At 45.6% G+C, this 16,851-nt stretch overlaps 1 long non-coding RNA gene across 1 annotated transcript; it reads left to right on the top strand.

Annotated features, from left to right (window-relative positions):
- The first annotated feature begins 355 nt into the window (after positions 1–355).
- LOC132831163 (uncharacterized) lies at positions 356–7,988 on the top strand. The gene is made up of 3 exons (XR_009646479.1): positions 356–422; positions 2,821–2,925; positions 7,902–7,988. It is a non-coding gene; the product is annotated as an uncharacterized LOC132831163 (long non-coding RNA).
- The last annotated feature ends 8,863 nt before the right edge of the window (positions 7,989–16,851 follow it).

Below are 16,851 nucleotides of genomic sequence, written 5' to 3'. Positions count from 1 at the left end.
GGTGGATAAATCCCTGGGACCTGTTAAGGTGTATCCCAGACATTTGTGGAAAGCTAGGAATGTGATAGCAGTGCCCCTCCCTGAGATGTTTATATTGTCATTGGTGACAGGTGAGGTGCTGGAAGGCATGTGCCATTATTTAAAAAGGTGGTAAGGAAAGGCCAGGGAACAAGAGAACAGTGAGCCTGAAGTCAGTGGCAGGCAAGTTGTTGGAATGGATTCTGAGGGACAGGATTTACATGTATTTGGAAAGACGAGGAATGGTTAGGGATAGATAGCATGGCTTTGTGTGTGGGAAATTCTCTCTCTAACTTGATTGAGTTTTTTTTGAAGATGTGACAAAGATGATTGATGAAGGCAGATTGTGAACGTTGTCTATATGGACACTGAACGATGTTCCACAAAGCAGACTGGTTAGCAAGGTTAGATAACATGAAATGTTGAGAGAACTAGCCATTTGGATACAAAACTGGCTTGAAGGTAGGAGGCAGAGGGTGGTGCAGAGGGTTGATTTGTGGACTGGAGGCCTGTGAGCAGCAGTTTGCTGCAGGAATGGATATTGGGTCCTTAAATAATTGACTTGGATGTGAATATGAGATATGGTCAGTAGGTTTACAGAAGACACCAAAATTGGAGGTGTAGTGGACAATGAAGAAGGTTAGTTCAGAATGCAACAGGATCTTGACCAGATGGGCCATTGGGGTGAGGAATGGCAGACTGGGTTCAATTGAGACAAATGTAAGCTGTTGGATTTTGGAAAGGCAAATCAGGGCAGGACTTATACACTTAATGGTAAAGTCCTTGGAATGTTGCTGAACATAGAGATCATGGAGTGCAGGTTCATTGTTCCTTGAAAGTACAGTCATAGATAGGCAGGCTAGTGAAGGTGGGGTTTGGTATGCTTATATTATTGGTCAATGCATTGAGTACAGAAGCTGGAGCGTCAAATTGTGGCTGGACAGGACATTGATTAAGCCATTTCAGGAATTATGTTTTAGGTTCGAAATTCCCTGTTCTGGAAGGATGTTGTGAATCTTGAAAGAGTTCAGACAAGATTTACAAAGACTTTGCTAGGATTGGAGGATTTGGGCTACAGGGAGAGGCTGAATAGGCCAGGGTTAATTTCCCTGGAGAGTCAAAGACTGAGAGGTGACTTCATGGGGATTTATAAAATCATGAGGGGCATGGATACGGTGAACAGCCACGGTCTTTTCCCCCCAGTTAGGTGGGTTCAAAACAATCGCATGGGCTTAAGTTGAGAGGGCAAAGATTTAAAACGGATCTAAGGGGCAAAGTTTTCAAACTGAGTGTGGTGTGTGTGTGGAATGAGCTGCCAGATGATGTAGTGGAGGCTGATACAATTACAACATTTGAAAGGCATCCGATTGGGTACATGGATAGGAAGGGTTTCAAGTGATACAGACCAATCGCTGGCAAATGGGGCTCCAGTTGTTGAGGATTCCTAGTTGGCATGGACAAATTGGACCAAAGGTCTGTTTCTGTGCTGTACATCTCTATGACACTAATAAATGAAAATAAGATGTGTTCCTCTTTTGTGGAGAGCTAGCAGAAGCACAGATAATTGTTCTTGGAGCTGAGAAGGTTAAGCAGTGATTTTGATCAGCTGCAAATTTGTTTCTAAGATATTTAATTTGCAGAGAGAGGGGAATTGTTAACAATGTCACAATTTTAGTAACTATTTTCAGGTAATTGGCAAATAATAAGTGAATATGTGAACATTATGTTCTTCAGTAAGTTCTGAGCATCTGGAATAGTCTGAACGGCAGCTGGACAGACTCAGCAATTATTCATAAACAGATTTGGAATTTTACTTTTTAAGGGAAGATTTGGGGTGCTATGGGCAAATGGGAAGGGAATTGGGACAGATTTGCAGCATCTCCAGAGGGAGAGAGTACAGCCCCAATGGGCTGAATAGCCCCCAGCCCCTGTGCTCTGTGATACTGCCCCATTGACTGTGAATGTTGAAGCTCATCCCAGAGCAGAGAGAGGGAGGATCCCACCAATCATCCGGGGCCCATTGTGAGGTGAGTGATGTCAGCGCAGGCCAATAGGGCCAGAGGGCAGTACTGGAGGACCAGGTCGTACGAGTTTGTCCTCCATCCAATCGGAGTGAATGAGGCATCCTCAAGGTTGGAACTAAAGAAAGGCACATATCGCAGAGATTTGAGAAACTGGAGGACATGAGATAGGGAGCGTTCTGTGGCTAGTGAGGAATTATATAAATAAGGAAGAGTTGTGAGGATGGTTTAGGTGACATTGATCAGGCGAGTTGAGGATGGAGGAATTTAGGGATCGTGAGGATTAGAGTCATAATGTTATACAGCAAGGAAACAGGCCCTGTGGTCCAACCAGTCCATGCCGACCATAATTCCAAACTGAACTAATTGTACCTGCCTCCGCTTGGTCCACATCCATCCAAATATTTCCTATTTATGTACTTATCTGAATGTCTTTTAAATATTGTAATTGTATTCACAGCTACCACTTCCTCTGGAAGTTCATTCCACACGTGTATCTTTTTTATTAAAACCTTCATGTATTTTCTCAAATCTTTCTCATTTCTTCTCAAAATGAATGCACCCGAGTTTTGAATCCCCTCTCCCCGGCTATTCACCCTGTCTACACTCTTTCTAATTTTATAAACCTCTAATAAGCTCACGCCTCAACCTCGTGTACGCCAGTGAAAAAATTCCCAGCCTATCCAGCCTCTCCTTAGAACACAATCCCTCCATTCATGGCAACATGCTGGTAAATCTCTTCTGAACCTGCTCCAATTTAATAATATCCTTCCTATAACAGCACAACCAGAACTGGACAGAGTATTCCAGAAGAGGCCTCCCCAACATCTTGTACATCCTCAACATAACGTCCCAACTCCTGTACTCCAAGGTCTGAACAATGAAGGTAAGTGTGCTTAGCACCTTATTAACCACCCTGTCTACATGTAACACAAACTTCAAAGACGTGAAGCCCTCGATCTCTTTGTTCCCATATCACTACTCAGGCCCTACTTTTATTGAGTGTAAGTCCTGCCCTCGTCTGTTTTGTCAGGTTGTTATATTTTGCATTTATTCCAATCCAAAAAAATTGAGTATAAAGGCAGTAGGGGTATAATTAAGAGGGAAATCAGGAGGCAAAAAAGGGACGTGAGATAGCTTTGGCGAATAGGTTTAAGAATAATCCGAAGGGCTTCTATAAATACATGAAGAAAAAAAGGCTAACTAGGGAGAAAATAGAGACCCTCCAAGATCAGCAAGACAGCCATTGTGTGGAGCTGCAGGCGATGGGCGAGATAGGAAACCAGTGTTTTGCATCAGTGTTTACTGTGAAGAAGTACATGGGAGATATAGAATGTGGGGAAATAAATGGTGACATCTTGAAAAATGTCCATATTACAGAGGAGGAGGAGATGCTGGATGAGTGGCTAAGGAGCTGGTGCAGGGGAAAAGGATTCACATTTTTTTGGATCATTGTGATCTCCTCTGGAGTAGAGTTGACCTGCATAAGAAGGATGGATTGTACCTGAATTGGAAGGTGTTAACATCCAGACAGGGAGATATTAGTGATACTCGGGAGGCATTAAACCAGTGAGGGAGTGGGTGTAAACCCAATAAGATAGTGAGGAAAGAGTATGTCTGAGACTGGTACAGTTCAGAAGTCAAATAGTCAAGGCAGGCAAGGGCAAGGCACAGAATGAAGTCGGACTGAGCAGTTGCACTGCATTTACTTCAATAGAAGAGGCCTGACAGGGAAGGCAGATGAGCTCAGGGTATGGTTTTGAACATGGCACTGGGATATTATAGCAACTACAGAGGTATCACTCAGGGATGGATAGGACTGGCAGCTTAATGTTCCAGGGTATAGATGCTATAGGAAGAATAGAAAGGGGGACAAGAGAGGAGGGGGAGTAGCATTTTTGATTCAGGATAGCATTATGTTTTTGATTAGGGAAGATATTGCTGGGAGCACGCCCATTGAAGTTATTTCGTTGGAACTGGGAAATAAGAAAGGGATGACCACCTTATTGGGGTATTCTGCATGGATTTTGTCTGGGTTCTCTGGTTTCCTCCCACAGTCCAAAGATGTGCAGGATAGGTTGGATTATCCAGGCTGAATTGTCCACAGTGTTCAGGGATGTGCAGGATAGGTTGGATTATCCAGGCTGAATTGTCCACAGTGTTCAGGGATGTGCAGGTTGGGTGGATTGTCCAGGCTGAATTGTCCGTAATGTTCAGGCATGTGTAGGTTGGGTGGCCCTGGGAAATGCAATGTTACTGGGGGAGGTGAGGAGGCTCTCAGGGTCAGTATCAGTGTGATGGGCTGAATGACCTGCTTCCACACTGTTGGGATTCTCTGATAATTCTACTAGTTTTAAAATAGTTACAGAAAATAATAGACCAGATCTACATGTTAAGGTTCTGAATTGGACAAAGGCTGATTTTGATGGCACGAGGCAAGAACTTTCACCTGGCCCCTCCAGCCTGCTCTACCATTCAATAAGATCAGGGCTGATCTTTTCATGGCCTCAGCTCCACGTTCCCGATCTCCCACCATAACCCTTAATTCCTTTCCTGTTCACAAATCTACATTTTGCCTGAAAGGCATTCAAATGCTGCAGTCAGCAGGGAACGCCACAGATTCACAACCCTTTAGCTGAAGAAGCTCCTCCTGATCTCAGTCCTAAATCTGCTCCCCCTTATTTTGAGGCTCTGGAGTTGGACCCGTCCCCAGTGGAAATAGCCTCCCTGCTTCTGTCTTATCTCCTCCCCTCATAATTTTATTTGTTTCCTATCCAACGTCCCATTCTTCTAAATTACAATGAGTATAGAACATGTTTTCTCAATCTCTCCACATACACCAACCCTCTCAACTCCCAACTCAAACTAGTGACCCTCCTCTGCACTCCCTCTAGTGCCAGTACATCCTTGCTAATGTAAGGGGATCAAACCTGTACACAGTACTCCAGGTGTGGCCTCCCCAGCCCCTGTACAGCTGCAGCATAACCATCCCTCTGGCAATGAAGGACAATATTCCCTTCACTGCCTTAATTACCTGCTGTACCTGCAAACCAGCTTCCTGTGATTCATGCACAAGGACACCCAGCTCCCTCTGCACAGCAGCCTGCTGCATGTTTTCACCATTTCATCATCCATTTTGCTGTTAGTCCGACCCAAATGGATGACCTCACATATCCCAACATTGAACTCCATTTGCCAGATCCTTACCCACTCACTTAATTGATCTGTATCCCTGTGCAGACTTGCAATGGACTCTGCAGACATTGCTTTACTCATCTTTGTATCAAATGTGAACTCTGACACCGTACACTTGGTCCTCAATTCCTAAACATTTGTGTAAATTGCAAACAGTTGTAGTGTCAACACTAATCCAAACACCCGTTTATCCCCATTCTTTATTATGTTGGTGAACCGATCCTGTATCAATGATAATTACCCATAATGCTGTGCATCTTTACCTTATACAGCAGCCTTTTGTGTGGCAACGTATCGAATACCTTCTGGAAATCCAGGTACACCACATCCACCGGTTCCACCTTGTCCAACGCGCTCATTGTATCCTCAAATAATTCCAGTAAATCCATTAAACGTGACCTGCCTTTCATGAATCCATGCTGTGTCTGCGAAATGAGACAATTTCTACCCAGATATCTCACCACTACTTCCTTGAGAGATTCAAGCATTTTCTCCACTGCAGAAGTTAAGCTAACAGGTCCTTTTTGAAAAATAGTGGCACCAATTTGCAGCTTCCAGTCTGTCAAAACCATCCCAGAATCCAACAAATTTTAGTGAATTATCACGACTTTGTTATCCTTTCCCCCCCCCCCGCCCACCCCCATCTCCTTTAGTCCCTCGAATGCATTCCATCAGGGCCAGGAGACCCAGCTACCTTGAGGCTGTTATCTTTCCCAACATTGCCTCTTTACTGGGAGTGATTGTTTCTCTGTCCTCATCTGCTATTGCCTCCACAGGCCTGCCAGAATGAGAGTATATAGACAGTATGTTCCTGTTAAGGCCAAGGCTGGTAGGTGTAGGGAATGCTGCCTGTCGAAAGAAATTGAGGGCCTGGTCAGGAAAATGAAGGAGGCATTTGGCAGGGACAGAGAGCTGTGTTTGTGTGAATCCCTAGAGGAGTATAGGGGCAGTAGGAGTATACTCGAGGTAAACCAGGAGGGCAAAAAGGGGATATGAGATAGCTTTAGGAAATAGGTTTAAGGAGAATCCAAAGTGATTGTACAAATACACTAAGGACAAACGAGTAACCAGGCAGAGAATAGGTACCTGCAAAAATCAAGGCTGTCTGTGGAACCGCAGGAGGTGAGAGAGGTTCTGTGTGAGTGGAGAGGTTTTACAAACACAATGTGCGCATCGGAAAACACATATTTTGTAACGTCCCAGTTTCGTGTTTTCAGTAAATGGGGAATTGCCTCAGTGTGGCTGCAGGCATGTGTACGCGTCACCATCTTTATTCGGGGCAAGAATTCACTGGATACATGCGGAACTGCCAGCTTTGTAGGGGGCAAGGCGCTGCCAGGCGCATGTGCAGCCTTTCTGTGGTACAGAGTCATTGGGCAGGATTTACAGAGCACATTCAAACTCAGAGAAATGGATGTTTATTTCTGGATTTGTTTTGTCATTCATTTAAATGATTTGGTATCGGAAATGAGTTTGCAGGTCATACAAAATTGGAGGTATTGTGGATAATGAAGAAGGTTACCTCAGATTACAATGAGATATTGATCAGATGGGGTTTAATTTAGATAAATGTGAGGTGCTGCATTTTGGAAAAGCAAATCAGTGCAGGACTTATACACTGAATGGCCAGGCCCTGGAGACGTTTGCGGAACAAAGAGACCTTGGACTGCAGGTTCATAGTTTCTTGCAAGTCAAGTTGCAGGCAGATAGGATGGTGAAGAAGGTGTTCAGTTTATATTCCTTTATTGGTTCGAGCATTGAGTACAGGATGTGGGAGGTCATGTTGCTGTACAGGGCATTCGTTAGGCCACGTTTGGAATATTGTGTGCAGTTCTGGCCTGCCTCCTATCAGAAGGGTGCTGTGAAACTTGAAAGGTTTCAAAAAAGACTTCCAAGAATGTTGTTAGTGTTGGAGGATTTGAGGTTGGAGGCTGGGCTGTTTTCCCTGGAGTGCAATAGGCTGAGCTGTGATGTTATGGAGGTTTATACTATCAAGAGGGGCATGAATGGAGTAAATGAACAAGGTGTTTTCCTTGGAGTGATGGTGTCCAGAAGTAGAGGCATTGCTTTAGGATGAACGGATAAAATTTCAAAGGGGCCTAAAGGACAACTCTCATGCAGTGGGTGGAATGAGCTGCCAGAGGAAGTGGTGGAGGCTAGTACAGATAAAACTTGTTAAAGGCGTCTAAATAGACACATGATATGATGAGTAAGCGTTTACAGGGATATGGGCCAAGTGCTGGCAAATGGGAATAGATTAGTTTCGGATACCTGGTTGTCATGGATGAGTTAGACCGAAGAGTCTGTGTCGGCGCTATACATCTCTATGACTGTGGGATCATAACAGCTTATACTGTTCTGCTTCATCTCTGGGCTCCCTCATGACCACTTTGTTAATGTCTAGCTTCCTCAGTCTCGAACAATGGGTGTATTTTACTATTTCTTTTACAGACATTTTTATACGTTAATTTTTCACTGCCGCCCAGCCCCTGACCGTGTGCTGCTTATCAATTTTTTTCTGGAAAATTTTTGACAGTCAAGAATTCTTTTTTTCCGATGAGCAAGTGTATTTTCCTTCCGTTTCTGACTATAAATTCTGCAGCATTTTCGTTCCCTGTAATCCGTTTTGCACTCCCTGAAACATCAACTGTGTTTCTCCTTCCACAGATCCCAGTGATTAATGCCAAAGCCCTGTTGCCTGGGGAGAGGGTGATGTTTGACTTTCTTGTACAGCTGCAGTTTGTGTGGTGAAGGTGCTCCACAATGTGGTTGGGTAAGAGACATTACAGAGTATTCATTACAGCAACAGTGATGATTTGAAGATAATGTCCAAATCAGGAACAGTTTGTAGTTTTATTATCATGCTTATAATTTCACAAAAATATTATTGGAAACTTTAGACAAGTCCAGAGAAGTAGGTTTTGAGGAATGTCTTAAAGGAGGAAAGCAGACCTGTGAGGTTTTGGCTGTGAATTTCAGACCTTGTTGCTTTGGCAACTGTAAAAGCAGCCACCCAGGTGAGGTAATGAATTAACAGATCATTGTGAATCTTGAACAGAATGGGTTGTCGAGTTCTCAAAGGGTGTGTGATGCAGTGAGCTAGGGATGATCACAACCAGGAATTATATCAAGGGTGAGAATTTTAAATTGAGGGATGTGGGCCGGATGCTGGCAGGTGAGACTAGATTGGGTTGGGATATCTGTTCGGCATGGACAGGTTGGGTCGAAAGGTCTGTTTCCATGCTGTACATCTCTGTGGCTCTATGTTGTTGATTATGAATAGCAGCCTTTTGATGGATCAACAAGTTTTGGTACGAGGAAGTACTTGGGCAGAGATTTAGTTTTTCTTTAGATAACAGGGAGGTTGAACGTGGGAAGTTGGCCAGGAGTGTGTTTGTATAAGGAAGTCTGGAGATAACACAAGGTGGATGAGAGTATATGAGCTAATACAATGTTAGAATCAGCTCGAAATAGTGGTCTTGTCCCCCTCACCTCACCACACCTCTGGGATTCAGCTGGTTGTCAGGTTGTGAATCAGGCGGTAACACAATCGGGAGCTGAGTGGCCATGGTGGAGCCTGAAATGAGTGTCACTCAGCTGGCTGTTGCTGAGCAGCTGCTGCTTGGTAGCCCTGTTGGTGACATCTTCCATCACTTTACTGCTGATCGAGTGTGGACGGACGGAGGGAAATTGGTTTGGTTGGATTGCCCTGTGTTTTCTGTTGAACATGCCTGGGCAATGTTCCACAATGTCAGTAGATGCCAGTGCTGGAGCGGTAATTGGCTTGGCGGGTGGCAAGTTCTGGAGCACAAGCCATTAGTATTATTGCCAGGATATTGGCAGGGCCCGTAGCCTTTGCACTACTTAACCACTTCTTGATGTTATTCAAACTGAATGAAACTGGCTTAAAACTCACATCTGTGATGTTGGAAACCACTGGAGAAGGCTGAGATGGAGCATCCCACTTCTGGCTGCAAATGCTGTTGACTTATCTGGTGCATGGATGTGTGAGGCCCCTCCATCAGTAAGGATATCTGTGATGTTTCCTGCAGTGAGTTGTTTTATTGTCCATCACCGTTTACAACTGGGTGTGGCAGTACTGCAGAGCTCTGATCTGATCCATTGGTTGTGGGATCACTTAACTCTGTTGCTTGCTGTTGATGCTGTTTGATATGCAGATGGTTCTGTTTGGTAGCTTCACCAGGTTGGCCCTTCATTTTTAGTTATGCCTGGTGCTGCTCTGGGCATGCCCTCCTTTCCTGTCCTTTGTGATGGGTGAGAGCAGGATTTACAAACCCATGAGATTACAGATTGTGCTGGAGTACAGTTCTGCTGTTGTTGATGTCCCACAGTGCCTCAGGGAGATCCAATTTACGTTCCTACATCTCATCAAAGTCTGTCCCATTTAGAACGGTGATAGTGTCACTCAACACAATGGAAGTTTTTCTCAACTTTAAGCCAAGACTTGTGTCTCCAAAAAGAATGTGCAATGGTCGCTCGTACCGATACTGTCATGGACAGATGTATCTGTAGCTGGTCAGTTCATAACAATGAGATCAAGTATGTTTTTCCCTGTTGTTGGTTCCCTCACCACCTGCTGCAGACTCAGTTGAGCAGCTATATCCTTTAGGACCTGACCAGCTGAGTCAGTAATTCTGTTGCAGAGCTAGTCTCGATTGTGGACATTGAAATCCTGTACCCAGAGTACGTTTGACACCATTTTACTTCCTCAGTGCTTCCTCCAAATGTTGTTCAACATGAAGGAGAAGTGATTCATTAGCCAAGGGAGGACGGAGCGTGGTAATCAGCAGGAGCCATGAGACTTCCTGGTGTCCGGAGTCAATGCTGAGTACTCAGAGGGCAAATCCTCCCTGTCTGTGCCACCACCTCTGCCTGGTCTGTCCTGCTGGTGGGACAGGACATATCCAGAGATTTCAGGAGAAAGTGAAGACTGCAGATGCTGGAGATCAGAGTCGAGAGTGTGGTGCTGGAAAAGCACAGCAGGTCAGGCTGATGAAGGGCTCATGCTCGAAACGTCGATTCTCCTGCTCCTCGGATGCTGCCTGACCTGTTGTGCTTTTCCATCACCACACTCTCGATATCTAGGGACGGTGATGGTGGTATCTGGTCATTGTCTGTAAAAGGGCTCCTGAAGAAGGGCTCATGCCCGAAACGTCGATTCTCCTGCTCCTTTGATGCTGTCTGACCTGCTGCGCTTTTCCAGCAACACATTTTCAACATTGTCTGTAAGAGTTGATTCCATGAGTATGAGTATGTCAGGCTGTTCCTTGATTGGTCTGTGAGACAGCTCTGCACATTTTGACACCAAACTCCAGATGTTAGTCTGGAGGACGTTGCACCATCGAGAGGGCTGATTCTGTGGTGGTATTTTCTGATGCCTTGTCAGATGCTGAGTGGTCCATCCAGTTTCATTCCTTTGTTGAGACTTTGCAGTGATTAATACAGTGAGTAGCTGGCTGGGCCACTGTGGGGTTGGCAGGATATTTTTCCACCATTGACAATGGTTCCATGGAGATCAGGAGATTCCTAATTCCAGTTATTTTTTCTTGAATTCAGATTCCACCATCTGCCAAGTTGGGATTCGAACCAGGATTTCTGTCATTGGTTTTAATATTTTGGGTAAAAGTTAAATACATTCGGTTTGTTCACTCACTTTAAATATCACTTACCCAGGTTTTGTTTCTTTGTGAAACACTGTCCATCATCCTGTCTCCTCCATCCTTCTCTCCAACAACAAGAGTTTGGAGCACATGGAGTTTCTCTGTCACTAAGACTGAGACAATCCGATCTGCTGCTTCCCTCCCTCCCACTGAGTCAAACTGCCTCACGTGGTGTTCCCGGATTTTGTCCAAACTTTCTCCAATCCCGGTCAAGCCTTATCAGAGCTCATCTTGACCCTTTTACCCTCATCTCAGTAAACCATAGAGTTTCCAACTCTCTTTTCTCCCCCTCCTCATCAGTCTCCGTCACCGATTCACAGATATTGTTCCTTGTTCTGTCTTTTCTGGTTATGTCCTTCTCTCCCATTCTGTGAAAAACTAATATTTGACCTCATGGTTGTTGAAAAGTCCTGCTCCATCTCCACTCTCCCTTTCCTTTCTGAATTCCTTGCATTTGGTGTCCCTCATGGATCTATCCTTGGCCCCTCTTGTATCTCCTCTACATACTGACAGGAGGTGACATTGTGCAAAAGCACCATGTTGGGTTTCACATGTACACTGACAATGCCCAGCTCTCCCTCCCCGTCATCCCTCTCCATTACTCCACTGTTACTCAGTTATCAAGCTGCTAACCACATTCCCACTACTCGATTAGGTGCAGTTTCCTCCAATGAAACATTGTCATGGTTAAACCCGTTGCCTGACCAATTCCTTTCCCTTACTGCTGAGCCCCTCCCTCTCACTGAGAACTATACAGCAGAACTACACTCTTCACAATATTGCAGTTCACTCTTCATAATATTGCAGTTGTTTCTGACGCGAAGCTGACCTTCTGATTAGACGGTTACACAATCCCAAACACCAGGAATTCCAATCTCTTAAACGTTGTTTGTCCCCTCCTCACTCCAGCTCCATTGCTACTGAAACCCCTTACCCGTGTCTGTGTTGCCTTAAACGTGATGAATCCGAAACAGGACCCTTGATTCTGTGACTGGCTCAGAATCTGGTTTCAGACTCCCCCCTCAGTATTTACCCTCAGACACATCAGTATTTATTCTGTCAAACCTCTTCAGAATCTGGTGGTGCGGTCTGATTGTAGCTGGTGGAAATGGCAGAAGCTGATGTGTTGTATCTGGGTGGAAGTTAAGGACTTGGGGTGGGTGGGGGGAGCTTGCGGGGTGTTCTATCCTTGTTGCAGTTGGAGGTGTGGGTTTCAAAGGCAGAGGTGCAGGAAGTGGAGGAGATACATTGAATGGTATTGACCACATGGGAGGGGAAATTGCAGTCCTTGAAATATTTGGTATTTTGGTATGTTCTGGCTTCACTGGAACACTGCAGTAAGCATGAGACAGAGGTGTTGGCCAGGTGTGTTATAGTGACAGGCAGCTGGAAGCTCGGGGTCTGTTTTTGCAGCAGAACGTCGATCATCAGTCGCCATTTCCGCCACCTCCACTGAGATGCTGCCAGACACAGGTTCCTGTCCTCTCCATTAACAGCTATGCACCCTCCCAGCCAGATCGTAATCCACTCCTTTGTCTTTCCAAATGTTCCTGTCTCTCTCTGGGTTCTGTCCCTACCTATTATTTACTCTTTAACCCCTATCTCCTGCAGTATAAAGATCTGCAGGTTAGTTGAATTGGCCAAGCTAAATTTCCCATAATGCTCAGGGATGTGTAGGTTAGGTGCATTAGTCAGGAGAAATATACAGTAATAGGGTAGGGGAATGGGTCTGGGTGGGATACCATTCGGAGGGACACTGTGGACTTTTGGGCCGAATGGCCTGTTTCCACACTGTCAGGATTCTAATTTTCCCAGCTCCCATCGGTTCTGAGGAAGGGCCACTGGACAGATTCCTGTTCCCAGATGCTGCCAGACCTGCTGAGCTTTCCCAGCACCTCCTGCTTGTTGTTCCTGATTGACCCCATCCACCCACCTTCCGGGTTTGATTCAGGCAGGGGGAGGATCCCACCACTGACCTCACAATGGGGTCCAGCTGATTGATGGCAGCTTTCCACCAATAGGAAAAGGTGGTGGGACTGGTGGACGAAGTGGAACCAGCTGGTCATCCAAACAATGGGAGTGAATGAGGGGCGTGGCCAGTGGGATGACACGTCACCAGTAACTCCGCCTGTGCAGTGTCACGTGACTCGGCCGGTGGTGAATGTGGGAGAGGCAAACAGGGAAGGGGAGAGTGGCCTCAGAGACAGAGGTAATCAGTCACTTCAGACTGGGAAGTTTTAATTACACTCTGTACGGGTCGTTAGTCTGAATTAGAAACTCTTAATCCCGCGTTTGCAGCAGATGGGAAAATGGCTGCGGCCCTCAGGTGGTGATAGGTCCTGGGATATGGCCGCCATCTTTATTGGGGGCAAGATACAGTGAGGGGCATGGACATGTCCTCTTTCTGGGATGGGGGAGGGGGAGGGGGGGCATGTGATTTTAGGAGAGGCATTTACACATCAAGCACAAACCAAGAGAAAGGTATGTCTTTATATTCTGTTTTGTTTTGTCAATTTATTTCATAGGATAGTAAATCAGAATAATTGAGGTTGGGATCTCAAAAGTAAGTTTTTACAGTCAATGGAGTCATCAGGATCTGAATATCATTGGCATTTAACTGTGGAAGGAGAAAGGTTTGTCACTTCTGTTTGTGGGAAAATATCTCCAATATTTTTGTTAAGCAGAAAGATGTACAAATTCGTGGTTGGAACACCCTTTGGGTATGTGTTCTGTTCTGGGCCATGCAGCTGAGGAAGGAGATATTGCCCTGAGAGGGAGCACAGATTTATCCAAATTCCACCTCGTCTCTTTGTAAGAACTCTCAGATTTAGACCCAATCACCCACTTCATGATGTTAACCTGTAAACTTGATATTTTCAATTACCTGCAAACTTCCCATTAAAACTCCTTTTAGACTCAAATTCCAGTATCTTTTCAGGTGGGATGTTCCAGCTTCTGACAACTGTCTGTTCATTCAGAAACTGCTGAGGTCCATGTTGACTCTGGGGTTACAAAGGGCTGAATTGAGGTGCTGTCCCTGAGCTCCCATTGAGATGCATTGGAACAGTACAGGAGGCTGAGGGCAGTGTAGGTGTGAGCAGGCAATGAAAATGACAGGGCTGCACTGTGAGGGCTGCTTGGCTCAATGAGAGTGTTCTGGAGTTGGGTGTAAACAGAGTGAGGGGAGACGGGGAGAAGGTGAAGCTGAAACTCCGTTTTAGTTCAGGCCGTTCAGAAATTCACATGGTCCCATTGGGAACAGCCAGTTTTTAAGTCATACCTGCGGGGTATTTGTTAACAGTTTTTAATGTATTTTTCCTGAGGGCAGTTGAGAGTTAACCACATTGCTGTGGGTCTGGAGTCACATGTCGGCCAGACCAGGTGAGGGTGACAGTTTCCTTCCCGACAGGACATGAGTGAACCAGATGGGTTTTCTAACATTTGACAATAGTTTCATGGTCATCATTCGCCTTTTCATTCTCGATTGTATTGGATTCCGATGCTGCCACCAGCCATGTTGGGATTCTATCCCTAATCCTCGGAACACTGTACATTTCAATCATCTGGCAGGAATACCATTAAGCCATTGCCTTCCTTTTTTAGCAATATTTAAAAGCAAGTTCCATCATTCTACGTGTACAATGTGAGATAAAATACTGCGGTGTCCATGTGTCGGCCTCTCCAAAAGGTCAATCATCAGAAATTTGTTTGGGGGTGAAATATGTCACCTTTTTGTGGAGGGGGGAGGTGGTTTATTAAACAAAAACGAATCCAAATAAAAACTTATGCCACGGACATGTAATTTCTGAAGCCGGAGGTGGATTACAGAGACAGGGAGAGTTGTGGGGCTGGAGGGGGATTACAGAGACAGGGAGGGTGGTGAAGCCGGAGGGGGATTACAGAGACAGGGAGAGTTGTGGGGCTGGAGGGGGATTACAGAGACAGGGAGGGTGGTGAAGCCGGAGGGGGATTACAGAGACAGGGAGAGTTGTGGGGCTGGAGGGGGATTACAGAGACAGGGAGGGTGGTGAAGCCGGAGGGGGATTACAGAGACAGGGAGGGTTGTGGGGCTGGAGGGGGATTACAGAGACAGGGAGGGTGGTGAAGCTGGAGGGGGATTACAGAGACAGGGAGGGTTGTGGGGCCAGAGGGGGACTGTTGTCCAAACATCACTGTGATGTACATGGACTGCAGCATTTCAGGGAGGCGGTTAACCACCACTTTCTCCAAGACAAGTAAATGGGGCCAAGAAATACTGGTCTGGGCAGCAAAGGCACCCTCCAGTGAATAAAACCAAGCAGTGACCTCTCTGAGCTGACTTGCTGTGAAGTTAAAAACCTCTCTGGAAATGGAGTGGGCAGAGAAGAGAAACAGTGACATTTCACAGCTGCCCTCAGAGAGACCTCACCCTTGGAAGTACTCAGAGCCGGGGATCAGCTCAGTGAGTTTCAGTCTCTTCAAATATCAATCTTAGTCGGTTTTATTTTATTAAATCTACAATAGTGAGTAAGGTGAGGATTTCTTTTTAATGTCTTATGGTCTCTTGATTAAATGTTTAAGATACAAAACGTAAGCATTAAGTTATTCTCGGGCAGTATTTTTCGAGCAGTTACACTGTGCCTTTGTCTTGGTCTGTAGATTGTTAAGGTGGAGAGATGGCCTGTTGTAGAGTGGCGTGCTGTTCCTGTCGGATGTGGGAGATTAGGGAGAGTTTCAATGATCCTGATGATTATGTCTGCAAGAAGTGTGATTGCAAATCCTATTGGATCACATGGATTGGTGGAGGAGTGATTAAAGGCAGTGAGGAATTGACAGGAGCCGGGGGGGGGGGGGGGGGGTGATAGGCGGCAGTCTCAGGATTGCAGGATACTGCAGATACAGTCAGGTAGGTGGGTTACCTCCAGAAAAGCTAAGAGGGGAAGGTAGGTACTGCAGGAGTCTCCTGTGGCTATCCCCATCTCAGACAATTATACTGTTTTGGAAAATGTAGGTGGTAATAAACTTTCAGGGGAATGTAGCACTGACAGCCAAGTTACTGGTACTGAGACTGGCTTCTAACATAATGTGAGGTATATCCAGTTCCACACGATCGATGGTGATAGGGGACTCTCTAGTCAGGGGCACAGTCTGCCGTATCTGCAGGTGACAGTGAGACATCAGAATGGGGTGGTGCTGCCCTGGTGCCAGTGTCAAGGATATCTCTCAGAGGGAGCAGAATATTCTCAAAAGAGAGAATAACCAGTGGGAGGACATTGTACATTGGTACCAATGGCATAGGAAGGGGAAAGCATGGGGTCCTGACGAGCAGGGAGATTTGCTAGTGCCACTCGGGAGGCATTAAACCAGTGAGGGAGACGGGGTAATCCCAAAGAGATAGTGAGAAAAGAGGTGAGTCTGAGGCTGGTACTGTTCACCAGTCAGACTGTCAAGGCAGGCAAGAGCAAGTCACAGAATGAGGTGGGACAGACCAGTTACACTGCATTTATTTCAGTGCAAGAGACCTGGCAGGTCAGGCAGGTGGGCTCAGGGTATGGTTTTGAACATGTGACTGGGATATTACAGCAATTACAGAGGCATCACTCAGGGATGGATAGGACTAGCAGCTTAATGTTCCAGGGTATAGATGCTATTGCAAGGATAGAAAGGGGGCAACAGAGCAGGGAGAGAGGTGTTTTTGATTAGGGATAACATTATAGCTGGGCTTCAGGAGGATATTTCTGGGAGTACATCCAGGCAAGTTATTTGGGTGGTACTGAGAAATAAGAAAGGGATGACCATCTTACTTGGATTGTATTATAGACTCTCTCCCAATAGTCAGTGGGGAATTGAGACACAATTTTACCAGGTGACCTCAGTTATCTGTAAGAATAATATGGATGCAATGATAAGTGGTTTTAACTTTACCAACATAACCTCGGAGTGCTGTAGGTTAAGGG

This window comes from Hemiscyllium ocellatum, chromosome 33 (genome assembly GCF_020745735.1).
Source record: "Hemiscyllium ocellatum isolate sHemOce1 chromosome 33, sHemOce1.pat.X.cur, whole genome shotgun sequence".
Classification (NCBI taxonomy): Eukaryota; Metazoa; Chordata; class Chondrichthyes; order Orectolobiformes; family Hemiscylliidae; genus Hemiscyllium; species Hemiscyllium ocellatum.
The sequence above is the reverse complement of the archived record's forward strand: the minus strand, read 5'-3'. Positions and strand labels throughout refer to the sequence as shown.